This window comes from Triticum aestivum, chromosome 7D, assembly GCF_018294505.1.
Source record: "Triticum aestivum cultivar Chinese Spring chromosome 7D, IWGSC CS RefSeq v2.1, whole genome shotgun sequence".
Classification (NCBI taxonomy): Eukaryota; Viridiplantae; Streptophyta; class Magnoliopsida; order Poales; family Poaceae; genus Triticum; species Triticum aestivum.
Genome location: NC_057814.1, coordinates 176,186,483 through 176,209,459, shown reverse-complemented (window position 1 = coordinate 176,209,459; position 22,977 = coordinate 176,186,483).

Genomic DNA, 22,977 nt, shown 5'->3' with positions numbered 1-22,977 from the left:
GCTTAACGTAGATCTATTCTACGAGGAATAAGGAACTTACGAATGCAGGTGTACTGCGGGGGTTCGCCGCGGTTTTCTGGACGATTCAGGGTGATGCAGCGGCCAAGGTCGACGAGGACACGGAGCTCTGTTGCGACGGCGGCGGCGGCGGAGCTCGAGCAGCACAGGGGCAGTGAGAGGAAGGAGACGACGGAAGGAGGATAATGGAGAGGACCCGAGGGTCGGGTTATTTATAAGGCCAGATTCATAAGTGGGCGCGAGAAACGAGGAGGTCACAGCATGGTTATCTCGCCCGAGAGGCGCCTTGATTTTCGGGACGGCAGTAAAGATAAGATCCGTTGTGGATATGGTGGAGTAAAAAATGGACTTAATGGAAGATGATGTCACGGCGGATTACCCGGAGTCCAGAGGATGACGTCACGCCGGGTTATGGCCTTCACACAATTGTAAGCCAGAGATTTTCTGTCGAAAGAATTGAAGATTGACATGAGCCGGCTCAAATCAATCTGGGGCCTAATGTTGAGGATATAGACCTTAGGGTCACCCGCCAGAAGGGGCCGGGTTACTCATAATGGTCATCGCCAGAAGCCCGGCGACAAGCTTGAAGACGGTGGGCCAAAGATGGGCTTAAGACCCGGATATGGCTTAAGGCCCGTAGTTACAACCATCATTATGGTAGAACTTGTAGTGTAAGGCAAGAATAGTTGAGAGTCCGAGCCGGACACTCTTATGAGCCGGCCGGGACTCTGAGGGCTGCTGGGCGTCAACCTCTCTATATAAAGGGACGACCCGACAGCGGTTTAGGGACAAGAAAGATCTCATCAAGAGCCGGGCATTGCAGTTAAGCTCCCTGGTCATCGAAACCCTAATCAATACCACCCCAACTGGACGTAGGCTTTTACCTTCACCGTAAGGGGCCAAACTAGTATAAACCCTTGTGCTCCTTGTCCCGTTAACCCCTTCAAGCTTCCTAGCGGCGATGGCTCCACGATTAAGTCCTAGCTTGAGGACATCTGCCGTGACAATTCCACGACACGTCTTATGGGCCAAGAGGAAGGTCAAACTGTGGCCAGAGATTGACGGGAGCGAGCTCATGGTGGCGGCGCACGCGCGACTTCGACGACGTCAGTGCTACGGGGCATGGGAGCATGATTTGTGGCCACCTAGGAGCTCGTTGAGCATGATAGACTACTCCACTATGATGTGTGCTAGCTCTAGCGACTGCTGCGACATGGCCGGCGGAGGAGAGGTCACGGGTGTCCGGAGAAGCTAGCTAGGGTGTGTAATGGATGGTGATACTAAGTATATGTTGAACAGGGGCGCACTGCGAATCTGTAGAGAATCTCAGAGGGCTCGGGGACACAAGAATCGGGGTGAATCGACGGCGGTATTTGTAGGCTCCCGAGGTTGAAGATGACAGTGATGGAGAGGTTGTAGGGCATCCCGGCTCGATTTATTCGCTTTATACGCATAGTAAGAGGAGGTGGAGCCTATGGGCGTGTATTTGAGGCGAGCAAACGGTTGTGAGCACGACGACGGCGAGCGGCGGCGACTATCTCCTCTCGGGTGAGCTCAAATCCGAGCGAGAAGAAAGGGAAAAGAACGAGGCTGAAGGCGAGATGGCGAGGGGCCGACATGTCGAGCTTAACTGCCTCTCGACGATGCGGCGGGCAGGCAGGAGGTGGCACGGAAGCGGCGGCGCCCGGCGTCCATCGCTCTGTCCTTCGCAGGAAAGGAAGGAGACGACCAGAGCTGGGCCTGGGCCGGCTGCAGTGTTGGGCCTAAGGTATGCGCTCTCTTTGCCTATCTCTCTTTTCCTCTTTTCTTTTATTTGTTTTTTTCAGGGGTAGTTTGGTCCAAAGTTGTGGTCAAACGGCTTTGACCGGACGGAATTTTGACGGAAAGGCATTCCAGCGACCTCTACGAAAAAAGTAAGGGCAAAACTGAGCAAGCCCGAAAAGTAAGGACAAAACCCGTGGGTAGGAACCAACTAGGGACAAAAATACAATTGTCCCTTTAGATATTATCCTCCCATTGAAGTAAAAGTAGTTGAACCTATTAAAGTTGAAGAAAAGACTATCACTTATAATGTTGATCCTATTGTTCCTACCGCTTATATTGAGAAACCACCTTTCCGTATTAGAATAAAGGATCATGCTGAAGCTTCAACTGTGGTTCATAAGAGTAATGCTAGAACACCTACACCCCCTGAGCAAATTAAAGTTGAACCTAGTATTGTTATGGTTAAAGATCTCTTGGTCGATAATATCGATGGGCATGTTATTTACTTCTGTAATGAAGCTGCTAGAATTGCTAGACCCGATACTAAAAATAAACATAGACCTATTGTAGGCATGCCTGCTGTTTCTGTTAAAATAGATCATTGCTATCATGGCTTATGTGATATGGGTGCTAGTGCGAGTGCAATACCTCATTCCTTATACAAAGAAATTATGCATGATATTGCACCTGTTGAGATAGAAGATATAGACGTTACAATTAAGCTTGCCAATAGAGATACTATTTCACCAATTGGGATTGTTAGAGATGTTGAAGTCTTGTGTGGGGAAGTTAAATATCCTACTGATTTTCTTGTTCTTGGTTCCCCACAAGATGACTTTTGTCCCATTATATTTGGTAGACCCTTCTTGAATATTGTTAATGCTAGGATAGACTGCGAAAAGGATATTGTTGCTGTTGGTTTAGGGGATATGTCTCATGATTTTAATTTTGCTAAATTCCGTAGACAACCACATGATAAAGAATTGCCTAGTAAAGATGAAATTATTGGTCTTGCTTCTATTGTCGTGCCTCCTAATGATCCTTTAGAACAATATTTGCTAGACCATGAAAATGATATGTTTATGAATGAAAGAAGGGAAATAGATGAAGTATTCTTTAAACAGGGACCTGTTTTGAAACACAACTTGCGTGTTGAAATTCTAGGGGATCCTCCTCCACCCAAGGGTGATCCCGTGTTTGAGCTTAAACCATTACCTGATACTCTTAAATATGCTTATCTTGATGAAAAGAAGATATATCCTGTTATCATTAGTGCTAACCTTTTAGAGCAAGAAGAAGATAAATTATTGAAAACTCTGAAGAAGCACCATGCTGCTATTGGATATACTCTTGATGATCTTAAGGGCATTAGTCCCACTCTATGCCAGCACAAAATAAAATTAGAGAAAGACGATAAACCGGTTGTTGATCACCAACGGCGGTTAAATCCTAAGATGAAAGAAGTGGTAAGAAATGAAATACAAAAGCTTCTGGAGGCAGGTATAATTTATCATGTTGCCGATAGTCAGTGGGTAAGTCCTGTCCATTGTGTCCCTAAGAAGGGAGGTATTACTGTTGTTCCTAATGATAAAGATGAATTGATCCCACAAAGAATTGTTACAGGTTATAGAATGGTACTTGATTTCCGCAAATTAAACAAAGCTACTAGAAAGGATCATTACCCTTTACCTTTTATTGATCAACTGATAGAAAGATTATCCAAACATACACATTTTTGCTTTCTAGACGGTTATTCTGGTTTCTCTCAAATACCTGTGTCAAAAGAGGATCAGGAAAAGACCACTTTTACTTGCCCTTTCGGTACCTTTTCTTATAGACGTATGCCTTTTGGTTTATGTAATGCACCTGCTACCTTTCAAAGATGTATGACTGCTATATTCTCTGACTTTTGTGAAAAGATTGTTGAGGTTTTCATGGATGATTTCTCCGTGTATGGAACTTCTTTTGATGATTGCTTAAGCAACCTTGATCGAGTTTTGCAGAGATGTGAAGAAACTAATCTTGTCTTGAATTGGGAGAAGTGCTACTTTATGGTTAATGAAGGTGTTGTCTTGGGGCATGAAATTTCTGAAAGAGGTATTGAAGTTGATAAAGCTAAAGTTGATGCTATTGAAAAGATGTCATGTCCTAAGGACATTAAAGGTATAAGAAGTTTCCTTGGTCATGCCAGTTTTTATAGGAGGTTCATTAAAGACTTCTCAAAAATTTCTAGGCCTTTGACTAATCTCTTACAAAAAGATGTTCCTTTTTGTCTTTGATGATGATTGTGTAGAAGCATTTGAAATACTTAAGAAAGCCTTGATTTCTGCACCTATTGTTCAGCCACCTGATTGGAATTTACCCTTTCAAATTATGTATGATGCTAGTGATTATGCTGTAGGTGTTGTTCTAGGACAAAGAGTTGATAAGAAATTAAATGTTATCCAATATGCTAGTAAAACTCTAGATAGTGCCCAGAAATTATGCTACTACTGAAAAAGGATTTTTAGCAGTTGTATTTGCTTGTGATAAGTTCAGACCTTATAGTGTTGATTCTAAAGTAACGGTTCACACTGATCATGCTGCTATTAAATACCTTATGGAAAAGAAAGATGCTAAACCTAGACTTATTAGATGGGTTCTCTTGCTACAAGAATTTGATTTGCATATTATTGATAGGAAGGGAGCTGAGAACCCCGTTGCAGACAACTTGTCTAGGTTAGAAAATGTTCTTGATGACCCACTACCTATTGATGATAGCTTTCCCGATGAACAATTAGCTGTCATAAATGCTTCTCGTACTGCTCCATGGTATGCTGATTATGCTAACTACATTGTTGCTAAATTTATACCACCTAGTTTCACATACCAACAAAAGAAAAAGCTTTTCTATGATTTAAGACATTACTTTGGATGACCCACACCTTTATAAAGAAGGAGTAGATGGGGTTATTAGACGTTGTGTACCTGAGCATGAACAGGAACAGATCCTACGCAAGTGTCACTCCGAGGCTTATGGAGGACACCACGCTGGAGATAGAACTGCACATAAGGTATTGCAATCCGGTTTTTATTGACCTGCTCTTTTCAAAGAAGCCCGTAAGTTTGTCTTGTTTTGTGATGAATGTCAAAGAATTGGCAATATTAGTAGACGTCTAGAAATGCCTATGAACTATTCACTTGTTATTGAACCATTTGATGTTTGGGGCTTTGATTATATGGGACCGTTTCCTTCCTCCAATGGGTATACACATATTTTAGTTGTTGTTGATTACGTTACTAAGTGGGTAGAAGCTATTCCTACTAGTAGTGCTGATCATAACACCTCTATTAAGATGCTTAAAGAAGTTTTTTGTGAGGTTTGGAGTCCCTAGATACTTAATGACTGATGGTGGTTCACATTTTATTCATGGTGCTTTTCGTAAAATGCTTGCTAAGTATGATGTTAATCATAGAATTGCATCTCCATACCACCCACAGTCAAGTGGTCAAGTAGAACTGAGTAATAGGGAGATTAAATTAATTTTGCAAAAGACTGTTAATAGATCTAGAAAGAATTGGTCCAAGAAACTTGATGATGCATTATGGGCCTATAGAACTGCATATAAAAATCCTATGGGTATGTCTCCGTATAAAATGGTTTATGGAAAAGCATGTCACTTACCTCTCGAACTAGAACATAAGGCATATTGGGCCATTAAAGGGCTCAATTATGATTTCAAACTTGCTGGTGAGAAGAGACTATTTGACATTAGCTCACTTGATGAGTGGAGAACCCAGGCCTATGAGAATGCCAAGCTGTTTAAAGAAAAAGTTAAAAGATGGCATGACAAAAGGATACAAAAGCGCGAGTTTAATGTAGGTGATTATGTTCTGCTATACAACTCTCGTTTAAGATTTTTTTGCAGGAAAACTCCTCTCTAAATGGGAAGGTCCTTACGTTATCGAAGAGGTATATCGTTCCGGTGCCATAAAAATCAACAACTTCAAAGGCACAAATCGGAAGGTGGTGAACGGTCAAAGAATCAAACATTATATCTCAGCTAATCCCATAAATGTTGAAACCAATGTTATTGACACCGTAACCCGGAGAAGTACATAAGGGACACTTTCCAGAACGTTTCAGACTCCGAAAAGGAATAGGTATGTGGTACGGTAAGTAAACCAACTCCAAAACAGTTCTAATAGCAATTTTTCTCCGTTTTGGAATATTTAAGAAAATAGGAAAATGAGAAGTAGTCCAAAAGGGACACAAGGCATCCACGAGGGTGGAGGGCGCGCCCTACCCCCCTGGGCGCGCCCCCTGCCTCATGGGCACCTCGTGTGCCCTTCGGACTCCGTTTTCTTGTGCGATAGTTCTTTTGGTTGGTAAAAATTCATTATATAAACTCCCGAAGGTTTTGACCACCGTACCATGACGCAATCCTCTATTTTTGTTTTGAGCTGTTTCTGCCGCAGATTAGATCAAGATGTCTTCTCAAGAGTCAGTCAGGGAGAGCCGGGTATCTCACCCGACACCGTGGCCAAAAGAAAACAGCGATGCCGATCACTTTGGGCCATCAACTAAGGAAGAGATGGAGGCCGACTTGAAAAGGATAGATGCCATGGAGGAAGATCAAGAAGTGACCTCTCGTCTCCAAACCAGATTTATGATGGAGGAACTCCAGAGCTCAGCAATTCCAAATTTGGTCATCCCTTCCAATGCTAGATTTCTTTCTTATGAAAATATGAAAAAGAGTGTTACTTGTTCTCCCACAGCTATGCAACATCCATGGGTGAAAGGAGCTTTAGCCATCACGGGTAAGCTCCGTGGGGATATAATGGATCTCAAGCAGCAAGTCAATAAGCTCGAGGAAGAGAATCATATCCTAAGGGGCATCATCGCCAAGAATATCACATCACCACCTCCGAAGAAAGAGACATAAACACATGGGTATGGGCACTCCCCTTGGCAACTGCCAAGCTTGGGGGAGGTGCCCCGGTATCGTATCACCATCACACTTCTATCTTTACCATTTTTCTTAGTTTGATCCTTTTGGTTATATCTTGATCTAGTAGAATAAAGTTTAGTATGATCTAGCTTGAGTTTTCGTGTTGATCCTTATCAATGTAATCGAGTCTGTGAGCTATATATAATAAAGATTAGTGTTGAGTCAAGGGCTTGGTTTTCTTGCTATGATCTTGAGGGAATAAAAGGAAAGGAGAAAAAGAAAGAATAAAAAGAAATACAGAGATCATATGGATCTTATGGGGAGTAATGACTTCACATATAAGGAGTATGGTGAATAAAAATTGTTGAGAGTTGACAAACATAGTTTTGGTCATCGTCGCAATTAATAGGAAGTAATAAAGAAAGAGAGGTTTTCACATATAAATATACTATCTTGGACATCTTTTATGATTGTGAGCACTCATTAAAATATGACATGCTAAAAGGTTGATGTTGGACAAGGAAGACAACATAATGGGTTATGTTTTCTTACATCCAAAATAAATTATATTGTCATGGATCATCCAACATGTTGAGCTTGCCTTTCCCCCTCATGCTAGCCAAATTCTTTGCACCAAGTAGAGATACTACTTGTGCTTCTAAATATCCTTAAACCCAGTTTTGCCATGAGAGTCCACCATATCTACCTATGGATTGAGTAAGATCCTTCAAGTAAGTTGTCATTGTTGCAAGCAATAAAAATTGCTCTCTAAATATGTATGATCTATTAGTGTGGAGAAAATAAGATTTATACGAGCTTGTGATATGGAAGAAATAAAAGCGACGGACTGCATAATAAAGGTCCCTATCACAAGTGCCAATATAAAGTGACGTTCTTTTGCATTAAGATTTTGTGCACCCAACCATAAAAGCACATGACAACCTCTGCTTCCCTCTGCGAAGGACCTATCTTTTATTTTTGTCTTATACCTTATACAAGAGTCATGGTGATCTTCACCTTTCCTTTTTACACTTTATCCTTTGGCAAGCACTATGTGTTGGAAAGATCCTGATATATATATATATATATATATATATATATATATATATATATATCCAATTGGATGTGGGTTTTCATAAAGCATTGTTGTTGACGTTACCCTTGAGGTAAAACTATAAGCCCCTATCTTTATCTATGTCCGATTAAAACTTCATACCCATAAGTATTGCGTGAGTGTTAGAAATTGTGAAAGACTAAATGATAGTTGAGTATGTGGACTTGCTGAAAAGCTCTTATATTGAATCTTTCCGATGTTACGATAAATTGCAATTGCTTCAATGACTGAGATTATAGTTTGCTAGTTTCTCAATGAAGTTTCTGATTCATACTTTACATTGTGAATAGGTTTTGTTACTTCAGCATAAGAAATCATATGACAATATGTATATGTTGCTATTCTAAGAATAATCATGATGCCCTCATGTCCGTATTTTATTTTATCGACACCTCTATCTCTAAACATGTGGACATATTTTTCGATATCGGCTTCCGCTTGAGGACAAGCGAGGTCTAAGCTTGGGGGAGTTGATACGTCCATTTTGCATCATGCTTTTATATCTATATTTATTGCATTATGGGCTGTTATTACACATTATGTCACAATACTTATACCTTTTCTCTCTTATTTTACAAGGTTTACATGAAGAGGGAGAATGCCGGCAGCTGGAATTCTGGGCTGAAAAAGGAGCAAATATTAGAGACCTATTCTGCACAACTCCAAAAGTACTGAAACTCCACGAAAGTCAATTTTGGAATATATTAAAAATATTGGGCGAAGAAAGCACCAGAGGGGGCCACCCACCGTCCACGAGGGTGGTGGAGGGCGCGCCCTACCCCCCTGGGCGCGCCCCCGCCTCGTGGGCCACCTGGAAGCCCCCCGATGCCCATCTTCTGGTATAAGGTGTCTTGCCCTGGAAAAAATAAGGAGGAAGCTTTCGGGACGAAGCACCGCTGTCTCGAGGCGGAACCTTGGCGGAAACAATCTAGGGCTCCGGCGGAGCTGTTCTGCTGGGGAAACATCCCTCCGGGACGGGGAAATCGTCACCATTGTCATCACCATCAATCCTCTCATCTGGAGGGGGTTAATCTCCATCAACATCTTCACCAGCACCATCTCCTCTCAAACCATAGTTCATCTCTTGTATCCGATCTTTTTCTCAAAACCTCATATTGGTACCTATGGGTTGCTAGTAGTGTTGATTACTCCTTGTAGTTGATGCTAGTTGGTTTATTCGGTGGAAAATTATATGTTCAGATCCTTTATGCATATTAATACCCCTCTGATTATGAACATGAATATGATTTGTGATTAGTTACGTTTATTCCTGAGGACATGGGAGAAGTCTTGTTATAAGTAGTCATGTCAATTTGGTATTCGTTCGATATTTTGATGAGATGTATGTTGTCTTTCGTCTAGTGGTGTTATGTGAACGTCGACTACATGACACTTCACCATTGTTTGGGCCTAGGGGAAGGCATTGGGAAGTAATAAGTAGATGATGCGTTGCTAGAGTGACAGAAGCTTAAACCCTAGTTTATGCGTTGCTTCGTAAGGGGCTGATTTGGATCCATATGTTTCATGCTATGGTTAGGTTTACCTTAATTCTTCTTTCCTAGTTGCGGATGCTTGCGAGAGGGTTTAATCATAAGTGGGATGCTTGTCCAAGGAAGGGTAGTACCCAAGCACCGGTCCACCCACATATCAAATTATCAAAGTAACGAACGCGAATCATATGAGCATGATGAAAACTCTTGACGATAATTCCCATGTGTCCTCAGGAGCGCTTTCCTTTATATAAGAGTTTGTCTAGGCTTGTCCTTTGCTACAAAAAGGATTGGGCCACCTTGCTGCACCTTGTTCACTTTTGTTACTTGTTACCCGTTCCGAATTACCTTATCACAAAACTATCTGTTACCGATAATTTCAGTGCTTGCAAAGAATACCTTACCGAAAACTGCTTGTCATTTCCTTCTGCTCCTCGTTGGGTTCGACACTCTTACTTATCGAAAGGACTACGAGATCCCCTATACTTCTGGGTCATCAGAATCTTATACCCAAACCTTTCCCAAATAGGACAAAATTTTCACCATGGCATGTTGATGCCGCTCCATGATAGCATGCCAAGTTTCATGAATTTCAGACGAGTTTTGGATTTACCAGAATTTAAAAACCAGGTATCTCAACGTTTTGCCGGCAATCACCAGTGCCCTGGTGTTTGAAATTCATTCCCGTCTCTTGCATGGGACCTAAGCATGCACCCAAGGACACACATGTGATTCTTCAACCAATTTATATGCATTGGAGCATGTGCATGTAGTTCAAATTTGAATTATGCACATAAAATGGATAGAAAACTCGTTAATGCATAAAAATGTCCAAACGAACCCCCAAAATCCCAAAAATTGACACAACACTCCTGTTGTTCTATGTTGACACGATAAATTTTTTGAAAGCAATAAGAGGCAATGGATATCGTTTCGTCCCCAAAGGTGGGATGTACGTTCCCTACCGAAACCATCAGGCTTGTTGTGAGAAGCTCTGGTTTGTGAGAAGCATATACCCAAACCTGCCCCAAATGGGACAAATGTTTTACCACGGCATGTTTATGCCGCTCCATGATAGCATGCCAAGTTTCATGAATTTCAGACGAGTTTTGGATTTACTAGAATTTAAAAACCAGGCATCTCAATGTTTTGCCGGCAATCAACGGTGCCATGGTGTTTGAAATTCATTTCCATTTCTTGCATGGGACCTAGGCATGCACCCAAGGACACAGATTTGATTTTTCAACCAATTTATATGCACTAGAGCATGTTCATGTAGTTCAAATTTGAATTATGCACGTAAATGCATTGAAAACTTAGTTAATGCATAAAATTGTCCAAACGAACCCCGAAAAATTCCAAAAATTGACACAACACTCCTGTTGTTCTATGTTGACACGAGAAAAAAATTGAAAGCAATAAGAGGCAATGGATATCGTTTTGTCCCAAAAGGTGGGACGTTCCCTATCGAAACCATCATGCTTGTTGTGATAAGCTCTGATTTGTGAGAAGCTTATGCCCGAACCTGCCCCAAATGGGACAAATTTTTACCACGACATGTTGATGCCGCTCCATCATAGCATGCCAAGTTTCATGAATTTCAGACGAGTTTTGGATTTACTAGAATTTAAAAACAGGCATCTCAACATTTTGCCGGCAATCAACAGTGCCCTGGTGTTTTAATTTCATTCGCATCTCTTGCATGGGACCTAGAAATTCACCCAAGGACACACATGTGATTTTTCAACCAATTTTAGTGCATTGGAGCACGTGGTTGTAGTTCAAATTTGAATTATGCACATAAAATGCCTAGAAAACCTAGTTAATGTAGAAAAAGGCCAAACGAACCCTGAAAAATTCCAAGATTAAACACAACACTCCTTTTGTTCTATGTTGACACCAGAAATTTTTTGAAAGCAATAAGAGGCAACGGATATCGTCCCGTCCCCAAAGGTGGTACGTTCCCTATCAAAACCATTATGCTTGTTGCGAGAAGCTCTGGTTTGTGAGAAGCTTATACCCAAACCTGCCCCAAATGGGACAAAATTTTCACCACGGCATGTTGATGCCGCTCCATGATAGCATGCCAAGTTTCATGAATTTCAGACGAGTTTTTGATTTACTAGAATTTAAAAACTAGGCATCTCAATGTTTTGCCGGCAATCAACAGTGCCGTGGTGTTTGAAATTCATTCCCATCTCTTGCATGGGACCTAGAAATTCACCCAAGGACACACATGTGGTTTTTCAACCAACTTTGGTGCAATGGGGCATGTGCTTGTAGTTCAAATTTGAATTATGCACATAAAATGCCTAGAAAACCAAGTTAATGTATAAAAAGGCCAAACGAACCCTGAAAAATTCATTCCCATTTCTTGCATGGGACCTAAGCATGCATTGAAGGACACAGATTTGATTTTGCAACCAATTTGTATGCACCGGAGCATGTGCATGTAGTTTAATTTTGAATTGTGCACGTGAAATGGCTAGAAAACCGGTTTAATGTATAAAATGTCCAAACGAACCCTGAATAATTCCAATTCTTTTACGACACACATATAGTTGCATATTCACTGCAGATAAAAGGTCTAGCAATTCAAACAGCATCCATTTCCGCAGTGACCCCATTTTGCAATTCAAATCAAGTAGATCCCACATAGTTTATTATCACCAACCGCGTGAGATGTAGTACAAAATATCTTGGAGCACCGTCGGTGTATAGTACGCCTATGGCTTACGCAAGAAGGTGCGTCGGCTACAGTCCACATCCGGCGTGTCAAGCACACTAGCTCACTCCCCCAAAACTCCCGCCTCTGCATCCCTCGGAATCTCGAAAATATCTACCGCCTGGAAGGTTTTAATGTTTGATAGCACAGGATTAGTATGTGCGGACCGTGTGGGATGTTTGTTATTCCCGCTCTGCTTCAGTCCCTTGATTCAAATTTTCAGTAGCCCCGGCAGTTTACTCCCGCCTCTGCATCCCTCGCAATCTCAAAAAATCTGCTCGCCCTTGATCCAAATTTTCAGTAGCCCCGCCCCGTTACTCCCGCCTAGTAAAATTTTCAGTTGCCGCAGTATTTCCTCAAACACAACCTTGCCCCCCTCCACACACACCCCAAAACCTCCGCTCACACAGACACGCACAACCCTTGAAACCATTGGTAGGTCGCCGCCATGGCCGGCGCCTCCATCCTCAACCTCTGCCTGTGTGCCGGGGATCACAAGGAGCCAATGGCCAAAAAGAGGTTTATCGCGGCCTTTTCGCCCGACGCCGGTGAGGTGGCCACCGAGGTGTCCCTGTCGTCCTCCGCGGGCCTGATCCGTCGTTGCCGGTCCCCCGATCCGCCCGCCGTCGCGCCCCTGCGCCGGTTCGAGGACTTCCCCATCCTCCCTCGGACCCGGCAGCCGACGAAGTCCTACCTCGGGATCTGGCAGCGGCGATGGGGGACGTGGGTCGCCGAGATTACATATCGAGAGACCCACACCCACCGGTGGCTCGGTAGCTTCCACACGGCCGAGCTCGCGGCCATGGAGTACGACCGCTGGCAGGTCCGCTACCACGGCGCGGCGGCTAGGCTCAATTTCCCCTTCGACACACGTCCGGTCCACCTTGTTCCGCCGGAGCAGGGGGTGGTGAGCTCGGCTATGGCGCGGGAGGACCGCGAGGCGTGGGAGCGCCTCGAGGCCGAGGCCGCCGCCGAGGCCTACATGCAAGAGCTCCGCCTGTAGCACCCGGAGCCCGTGGAGGCGGAGCGGACAATCTTTGCCAGCGCGGAGGGCAGTGAGGTTATCGCGCTCTCCTCCGATGACGAGGTCAAAGGCGGCGAGGAAGGCGGTGCGGAGGGCGGCGAGGTTATTGCGCTCTACTCTGATGACGAGGTCGGAGGAGGCAGCAATGGTGGCGCGGAGGGTGTCGAGGTGGGCCCCGACAACGAGGAGATCAACGTCGACGAGTGGAGGAGTGCCTTCCCCAACGACCCCGACGACGGTACTGGCCGGGACCCGGCTCACGGCACATCGTACATGACGAGGAAGTATTGGCTCGACGTCTACTTCGACCGAAAGTAGTTTAGCTTAGTTTAAATTTATGTTTTATGTTCGGTTATGCAAAACTATCTATGTTTATGTTTGAATGCATGCTATTTTCGGTTGAACCTGCTTTGAACCTGATCAAATTGAAGTTTACAACCTTAAGTTTAGGGGATCGACTAGAAAAGGCCAAAAATTGCTGGAGTATATATATATATCCACTAAGGGTTTTAGTCCTTTTAACTTTTTAAGGATTGCCTAGAGATGTCCTTATGACTTGTTTATTTCAGTTCTTCACAATGTGATGCTCTATATGTGCAACTATTTGCCGTGCAGTTCAATTTCATCAATAACAGTTTCAACAATACCACTATGAATTACGAATTTTGGTTGCTGTTAAGGACTGCAGTTAACATGCCTTTTCGTTTTTCAATTGTTGTTTAGTAACATGCATTGTACTGAATGACTAAATATGCAATCCCAGGCTACATAGCAACAAGGAAGAGTGTTACCTTAATATTCTGATGATGTCTAGATATACATTTAATAAAACCTTATATATTGGGATGGTTGTACTACATCATTTTTCAATTGTTGTTTAGCTTCTAATATTAACTTGGTGCTTTTAGGTACATATATCATTGCCAAAGATCCACACTTCGACCCTTTCTGCGTATGGGGCAATGAGATATTCATGAACCAGCATCAAGTGAGGAAACTGATAAAGATTGTTATTAAAATGGGTCAAAAGATGGCAATCAAACTATTTGTTTACACTTTATGCAAGACAACAGTGAACTGCAAGATGGTAAGTAACAACCCTGTAGTCTTCTTTTTACTGCCCGTAATGAGTTGTGTTACATGACAGTATCTGAATCTTTTTTCTTTTGCAGTGTATCCTGAAGCAGTTTACTCAAGATTACCTCTCAAACTACATGATTGGCGGCCGACCATCACAAGGGGTTGGACTAGAGTCTTGCATGCCTTCTGCATCCAGGAGAGCACAATAGGGCCATTCTGCTTCACCTTATTCAGCAACTGGAATGTCTGTTGCCACTTTCTTTACCATCTGTAATGGTACAAGTATAGAACCCTGGTACATCATTCTTTATTTGGTTCTTATGTAATTATTAAACATATGTACCTGTGAATCGAATAATGCATTGGTTGTTTGAACCTGATGAATATGAATAAAGCTATAGCCTACTTTCAAGTTTAATTCAGGTACAATTTTAAATAGCAGCAATTAAATTAGGGCGAAATTACGTTGGGCAGGTCATTACGGCACACACGGTTGGTAAAACACAAACGTTTGCGATATACACCATAATCCGAGACGGTTCACAGAGAGGAAACGTGTGCAAGCATGCACACAGTTGCCGTTTGCAAAGCGCGTGTGATGTCAGACACTATCACACACTACAAAAAAAATACACTTTCGTGATGATACGTGTTTGTCACAGTAGGTCGCGTTTTTTGTCATGCATGTACATCCATGACAAATTTATGACAGAATCAAGATAGTCATACATGTGCTGTCGTAGAAGTGTTCCATGACATTACCAAAATTATCATCACGGAAGTGTCCACTTCCATGACGATAAATCGCGCGTCACAAAAGTGCTTTCGTCAAGGGTGACCGACACGTGGCATCCACCATAACGGAACGCCGTTAAGCTATCGGGTCGGGTTCTGGATCCGATAACCCGTTAACAGCCCCGACCAATGGGGATTTTCCACGTGTAAAATCATCATTGGCTGGAGGAGACACGTGTCAGGTCCGCGTTGGCACAAGTGTCACTCATCCAATGGGCGAGACGTGCCTATGATATGTTGACACGTGGACCGGCCCATCAAGTTTAAATGGGCCGGCCCAACTGAAGGCCCACAAGATTTTGCGGACCATAATGGGCCGGCCCAGCTAAAGGCCCATGAGATTTTGCGGACCATAATGAGCTAGCCCAGCTAAAGGCCCACAAGATTTTGCGGGCCATAATGGGCCGGCCCAGGTAAAGGCCCACAAGATTTTTGTGTGCCATAATGGACCGGCCCTGGTAAAGGCCCACAAGATTCTTGCGGATCATAGTGGGCCGGCCCAGCTAAAGGCCCACGATATTTTGCCGACATTAATGGGTCGGCCCAGCTGTAGGCCCACAAGATTTTGAGGACCCTAGTAGGCCGGCCCATTAACTGGCTGCCATGTTTTGGGCCAAATGCCGGCCCATATTTGATCTGGCCCTTTAAGAGGCTTTGGGCTCAATTATGGCCCATATCAGATTCGGCCCGTCAGCTGGACACCATGCTTTTGGGCCCACTTGCTAAAGGCCCACTTAGTAATTCGGCCTGATATTAGTTTTGGCCTGTTAAGGGCCCGTTTAACATTTCGGCCCTATATTAATTTCGGCCTGTTAAAAGCCCGTCATATAGTTGGGCCTAACTACGGCCCGGTTTGCATCCGGCCTGCTCGCAGCTGATATCTGATTGGGCCAAATAAGGACCGAGACAATTTTGGCCTGTTAAAAGCCCGTGATTTGATTTGCACAATCATGGACCGGGGTTCATTTCGGGCTGCTGCCGGCCCGTGAGCTGTTCGGCACATTTTAGGCCCAACCTACATCGTGATTGCACGACGGCCCGATTATGTACCGTAATTTTACGGTTTGGCCGGTTTACTGCGAAGACAGGATATATATACAGTAAAATAACTGCAGCATCGTGAATAAGAAAAAACCTAGACTATACAATAAAGAAATTACGGCATATTACATCCACTTGGCATCAAAGTTCGCCACTATGATAATAAAGCACAAGCAGACATCAGATTACATACACTGGGCATCAAAGATCGCCACCAGTGCAAATAAACACGCCGACAAAATAATATACAAAACCGACAGCACTTCAATAGAGTTCAAGAAAGGTTAGCCCTGCTGGGGAGCTTCAGCGCAAGTAGCTGAGCAAGATGATGAGACTGCGCTTGTTCAACACTTATATCTTCCTCACTCTGAAAGATAAACAAGCAGACAGATGACAGGTTTTGCACATAAAAGTATCAGTGCTGACAATTCATCACATTTCTTACTGACGAATAAAGTGACACAGTTTAAAATTGCATTAACACAATATGGTATTGTTCAGGTCAGGACATGGCAGGAAATGACATTGTGAAGGAGTTGGCAGCTTCGCGACACCACTAGATTACAGATCAAGAACTCAGAAGTATGAATGGATAGTGTGCTGTCAATTTATACCATTTCAGATTGGCAAATAAAGAGACGGTTTAAATAATAGTAGAATGATATGACATTGTTCATAGTTAAGACATTGCAGAATATGACATTGTGCTGTAGTGGGTAGGTTCACCACACCACTGGATTACGGATGAAGAACAGAAGCATACATGCAGTGCAAAAGAAGATCACTTGCTCTGTATAGTTTAATTTACATGGTATGAAGAAGGAACTTGGTTGTACAACTAAAAACTTAAATTGAGAAAGGACAAACTTTTGTTTATGAACTACATAATAAAATTTAAACAAGCAATTTGATGCAAACACCAAAAATAAACAGCTGTTGCAGTCATGCCTAACCAAATATATACAACAAAGTTTGAAGGCTTGAGATGGACAAACTTACATTATTTGTGAAGACAAGCTCTATAAAGGCCTTGTCCATGCTGATGGGGGGGGGGCAATTAAAGAAGTTTACCACGGAATCTTCTTCAAAAGCATTGCCTTTATTCTACATTTTGTTAAGAGTAAATATAGATGTGATAATATACGAAAAATGGAGAATATTTAAGATAAGATGAAGAGTGATGCTACATAACCAAGTAGCTATAAATGTAAGTGCAGCGATACAGGCAAAAGGTACAGCCAAGAGCAATGCACAGCTAAACTTCTTCAGTACCAACCTTATGGTAAGAGTAAATATAGATCTGATGTGTAGAAAATGAAGGGCAAAGGAAAATAAGCTGCAGAGTGATGGTACATGAACAACTACCTGTCATTATAAGTACACTGATAAAGGACAACATGTACTTACAAGAACAATGCAGAGCTAAAAAAACATTGGCATTGGATATATTCTACACTAATGTAACCATTCATACAGATCAGATAATTTGGAGCGCACAATTGATAAGCAAGCTATCATGCATACTGTTGTCACATAATGAACCAGGTATGTATGCAAGTACAGTGATACAGGACAACAGGTACTAACAAGAGCAAAGCAGCGGGCAGCATATTCGCGATATCCTGTCGTTCTTGTCAAACCGGAATTCTTCTTCGAGCAGATTTCCTGCAAAAAAGATCCGTAAGGCACATGCCGAAAAGTAGAAGTTCAAATTGTCATGTGATTTCATAGACAGTACCTCATCCTGGGAACGAGACCAGTGCATAACAAGGTTTTTCCATTCAATGTCTTCTAAATTTAGCACAGGAGACTTAACCGGAAATTCGTTTATAGACTTGCCATCAAAGTGAAGGTGCGATACTGTTAATATCAGTGTAACTCTCAAAGGCGACACAGCTCCCCGCATTTCCTTGCTATTCTTATAGGATTCAAGTGGGCAGGCCACTACAAATCCTATTCCTATGTTTACAAGATCCTACGAATCAAAGAGGCTCAAAGTGTTCATCACAACCGACCGTATAGACCTCTACACTGCAAATGTCCCTGCTCATCTTCAGTACAAGGAACATACTGTACTACTATCATACTCCCTCCGTTCCAAAATATAAGTCTTGGTAGCGATTTCCACTATGGATCACATACAGATGTATCCAGATACATTTTAGAGTGTAGATTCACTCATTTTGCTCCATATGTAGTCCATGGTGGAATCTATACAAAGACTTGTATTTAGGAACGGAGAGAGTGCATATTAAAGAAGAACGGAAGAGGAACATGGTAAAGAAGAGCAAGCAGATTTTGGATAATAAAATGTTGGTTGCACAGTGCCCACACATGATGAACCAGAGCGCATTAAGAATGCAACTCCCAGCTGTCTCTCGACCATTTCAGGTGGTTGGATGAAGATCCTACGTCTCCTAACCCATCTTCTTCCTTGTCTCTGATTCTTCCCATACAGAACACCGCACGGGCTGCCGGCCGGACCACCGGCCCCTGCCGCCTGTGTTCCTCCGCCACCCCCACCCCCACCCCGCCCCAACCCCCACCCGCGTCGAGTTTTCTTCGTTCGGCGAGGCCCCACAACCACCCGAGCCCCTTCGTTCGCACCGGCGAACTCCGGCGAGCTCTGAAAAATCGACTGACCCAATTTTGAAATTTAGTCTACTATGATTTAACTAGTGTGGAATATAAAAGGGGAAAACCATAAGCATTGGGAGTATAGTGTTGAGCGTTCCATGGCGGATCTGAAGGTGCAAACCGGACAAAGGCAACTTCGCAACCAAGACAAGAAATCAGAGTAAAGCAGTGGCGATCTATTTTCTTGCTGCGATAAATAAGTTGAGCAGATACGAAAGAGTACCGCCTCTGGTGCGGCGCCGTGTATGCATCTGCTGAGAATTTGACGGTGCTGCGGTAGCGATGGCTGTCGGCGGCGTGGAAGCAGATCTAGGAGGGTAGCCGGTGGCGGCGGGGCGCGGTGGACGAGACGGTCGTAGGAGCGGCGCCGGCAAGGTTGACGACGGCGGGGATGAAGCGAGAGGACGAGATGCAAGGATCCCGGTCCGAAGCCGTGGATGAGAGAGGTCAATCTCTTGTAATGGACGGCGGCGGCGGGGTATCAGCTCCGGCATGGTGGAGGAGGACGACGGTGGATGGGGTGGCGGACGGAGGAGGGTGGGGTGGAGAGGGTGTTTTGGCGCCCACGGAGTACGAATGGGGAAAGGGTGGTAGAGAGGAAGGGGGGAACCATGTATTCAGGGCACGCTTGTCTCAAATGCGAGGAAATTTACAAACTTAGCCCCCGTTTCAAATTTCTACTACATCAAAGCAGCATTAGTCGGTTGGGGATAGGACGGTAATCTCGCATACACCGAATATTTGCCGACGAGAGTTTGTTTTTGGCGCCCACCGTGTATGAATATGAATCGGGGAGGGAGTCGATTTCGGCCGAGGACACACTGTGTTTTGGCGCCCACCGTGTATGAATCCGGGTGAGAGGCGGTTACGTCACGTTTGGGTGAAATTACAAACCTACCCCTATCGAAACCTATAGAAATCCAGCAGATAGGCTTTGCGTGGCAGGGATAGGCAGTAGTGATTTCCATCTCGCAGATTTTGGTTTCGGGCGGTTACTGCGACTTTCCCCGCTTCGTTCAAATTTTGCAGAGTGCACTTTTACTGTGCCAACTCAATTCGAATCCCGTTTGTATTCTATTTTTTTCGGGCGGGATCCATTTTCAATTGGAATTACATTCTATATACATCATTTTTTATATATACTTTCAAAAGCACAACAAAGAATTCTGCTCCTTTATATGTATAATATGATTTACAAATACAACGATCTCGAAATCTTAAGGCTGAATTCGAAAAAAATTAACCAAATTATGTTCTACTAAAATGTATGGATCAGTAATATCTACATATTAAATAACATAGATGTACGTGAATTCATATGAGTATGCATGTTTGATAGATCAATTTTGGTTCGAGTATGGATTACATGTATCATCATCTCGAATTCAAATATTTGAATCCCTTTTTTGTTCACTCCTTTCACGCCCATCTCTCTCGCATGCATGCTCCTTCAGGTAGCTATCACTCTCTTTTCTCCAGCTCACCCGCACGCTCACTTAATGTTTCTCCTATCCTCGCAAACATGGTCTCTCGACGTCTCCCTTGAGAAGTGTCACACTCTCCCAATCATTATACATTACACGGTTTTCATTATCTCTCACGTCTCTACTGTTCTCTGGTATCACTCGGTACCTAAGCTTTCTTTTTCACCGCCACACACACAGTCTCCACTCGTCTTTCACTTTGTCTTTCTCTCTATGGGATTCTCTCACACACCCTATATGTCTCTACATATGACTCATACCACTAAAATTCTATCTCTCTCTCTCTCTCTCTCTCTCTCTCCTGTAGACACAACATTTGTAGCGGTCTCCTTTTCGTCTCCATCCCAGACTGGCATTATTCATTTGTTTACCGATCAGACAACCCCGACTACCGTCTCCCTCTCTCTCTCACAGACACACACACACAACTCCTGCTTCCACTCCCCTTCCCGACTACCGTCTCTCTCTCACACACACAAAACTCTCGCTTTCGCACCCCGACTCGTATTTCTCTCACAAACATTTATCGACTAGCTAGCCTCTAGATAGGTTTATACACCCGCACACTCGTGCTTCCACCATCGCATACATGTCTCTCTCCCGCTCCTTGTATCTATGTAGATTTTTCTTCCCTTCTTGAGACACGCCCTCTCGATCGTGCACACACACACTATCGCCTCATTTTAAGCTGATACCTATCGCACACACACTCCTTGTGTCTTTGTCACACATGCACTCCGTCCTCCTCCACTCTCCCTCTCTCACACACACATGGGCTTTTTGCAACAACTAGCAAGATGCCCATGCGTTGCACGGAACATCAAGATGCATTTGTATGAGTAGTTTATCTTGTGGGGGAAAAGGATGAACGAGGGAAGGCCTTATTTGCAAATGTGGAGAGGGGTGTGGGTATCTTTTTGCAAAATTGCCATAGTTTCCTTCCTATCCGTCAGATATAGATCGGACGGCCTATATTGCAGGATGGCAGGCACACGATCATCACCGACAATGCTTTTTATAAGAGTAGGGATAAAAAATAGAGTTGGTGATGATGGTGGGCCTGCCATCCTGCAATGTAGGTCGTCCGATTTATATCTGACGGATAGGAAGGAAAATATGGCAATTTACCCGCACTCTTCACCACATTTGCAGATAAGGCCTTCCCTCGTTCATCCTTTTCTCCCACAAGATCTTGATGTTCCGTGCAACGCACGGGCATCTTGCTAGTAAGAGTAGAAATTAGACATATACCACTTCTCGAATCTTGAAACCAACAACATTCCTCCCTTATCTCATCAAAACCGCCAAAGGAATATATTTTGAGTGAAACATAACATATTTTTAGTGATATACGTATTTCAAAACTAGACTTTTTTCTATCAAATCGGTGAATATGTATTAATCTACTTTGATCATGTGGCAACGCATTGGCACATTGCTAGTAGTTATTATAATTTTTGGGACACCAGACAAACGGTGGAGTACATATACGAAGAGAAGAGGCGCACGCAAGCAGTCGGCCTCTCGCTGTCTCGCACACATGAGTGTTACGTAAAGGCGACGTTAACAAATAAACCCTAAAACCCTAGGTGCACGATTGCTGCATTCGCGGGTACCGGGTACGTGGTGGAGCACCTTTGTAGGAATAGTCAGCTCGCGTGATAATTTGATCCGTAGGAGTTGATGGTCGGGACCACAGGTGAACGACTTGGAGCGCGGTGGCTCGCCAGTTGCCACAGATCGAGTAGCCACGTTTAAAATATCGTTTTTTAGCAGGGTTAAGAGTTCCGATTTTCAATGGCGCGTTATAAGTAGTAAGTAGTTTTTAGAACGATTGGTATGGAGCGAAAATGGAATTCATAGTACTACGTACCTCCTTGGCGTATGGTTGTATGTTTTTTGCGATGGAGGTTGTATGGGTTTATGTTGCGAGATGTTGAACCTGGTAGTTCTAGGGCAAATACTATGGTTTAGATTTAGATGCTGGTTTTCAGTAATGAAAATCGGAAGGGGAAACCCTTCTTTGATTAAAAAAACTACTACCTCCATTCTGGTTTACTAGTCCCCATCGTACTTTGGGTCAAAGTTTGTCCACGAATTTTACTTGTAAAATGTGAATGGAAAACGAGATTTTGTTATACCCAAACAAAAAAGGACTCGAGGGAGTGATTGCTCTGACACGGACGCGACCTCTCATAGCGCAGGCATTGAACCGGCGCGCCGGCCAAGAGGGTCGCAGTCGCTGCAGGCCCGGCTGAGCACGCCTCCTCGCCGCGTGCAACCAGCTTAAGACTGCCCCGCCTGCCTTCATTGAATCCGCGCGTGTGCCGGCAACACGTCCTTCCGCGAGCCGGCAGGCATTTTAGAACACAAAAAATGACTAAAATATAATTAATTTACGCATGGTCTTGACTTGTTGTGCTCGCACTGGTAGCAGGAACTAGTAGAGGATTTTCTTTATTTATAACTCTCCTCACATTTTTTTGGCTTTGAAGTGAATCATGGTTGTGGACATTATGTATGAATGTGCAGATATCTGTGAACATGAGTTTGATGTGGAAGTTGAACTTGGAATGTCGGGCTTGCGCGTGAACTATACCATGTCCAATGCTTCGTCTGTTATTGTTTGGAAAGTAATTGCTGTTATTACATGACCCGAAAAAAACATTTTGTGCCACATCAGTAGATGCACGGACATCACAACAGGCATGCTGACTGGATAAACATTTGAACCTAGCTATTATGAAGGAAATTTTGTATTGACAACAGTTTTAGATAGCAGGAGACGCCTAGCCTGCTCTGCCTCTGCTAGCTTATTTCTGGCTTCTTCCATCTCTTCTTTGGCTTGGGTGAAGAGAGCATCTGATTGCTCTT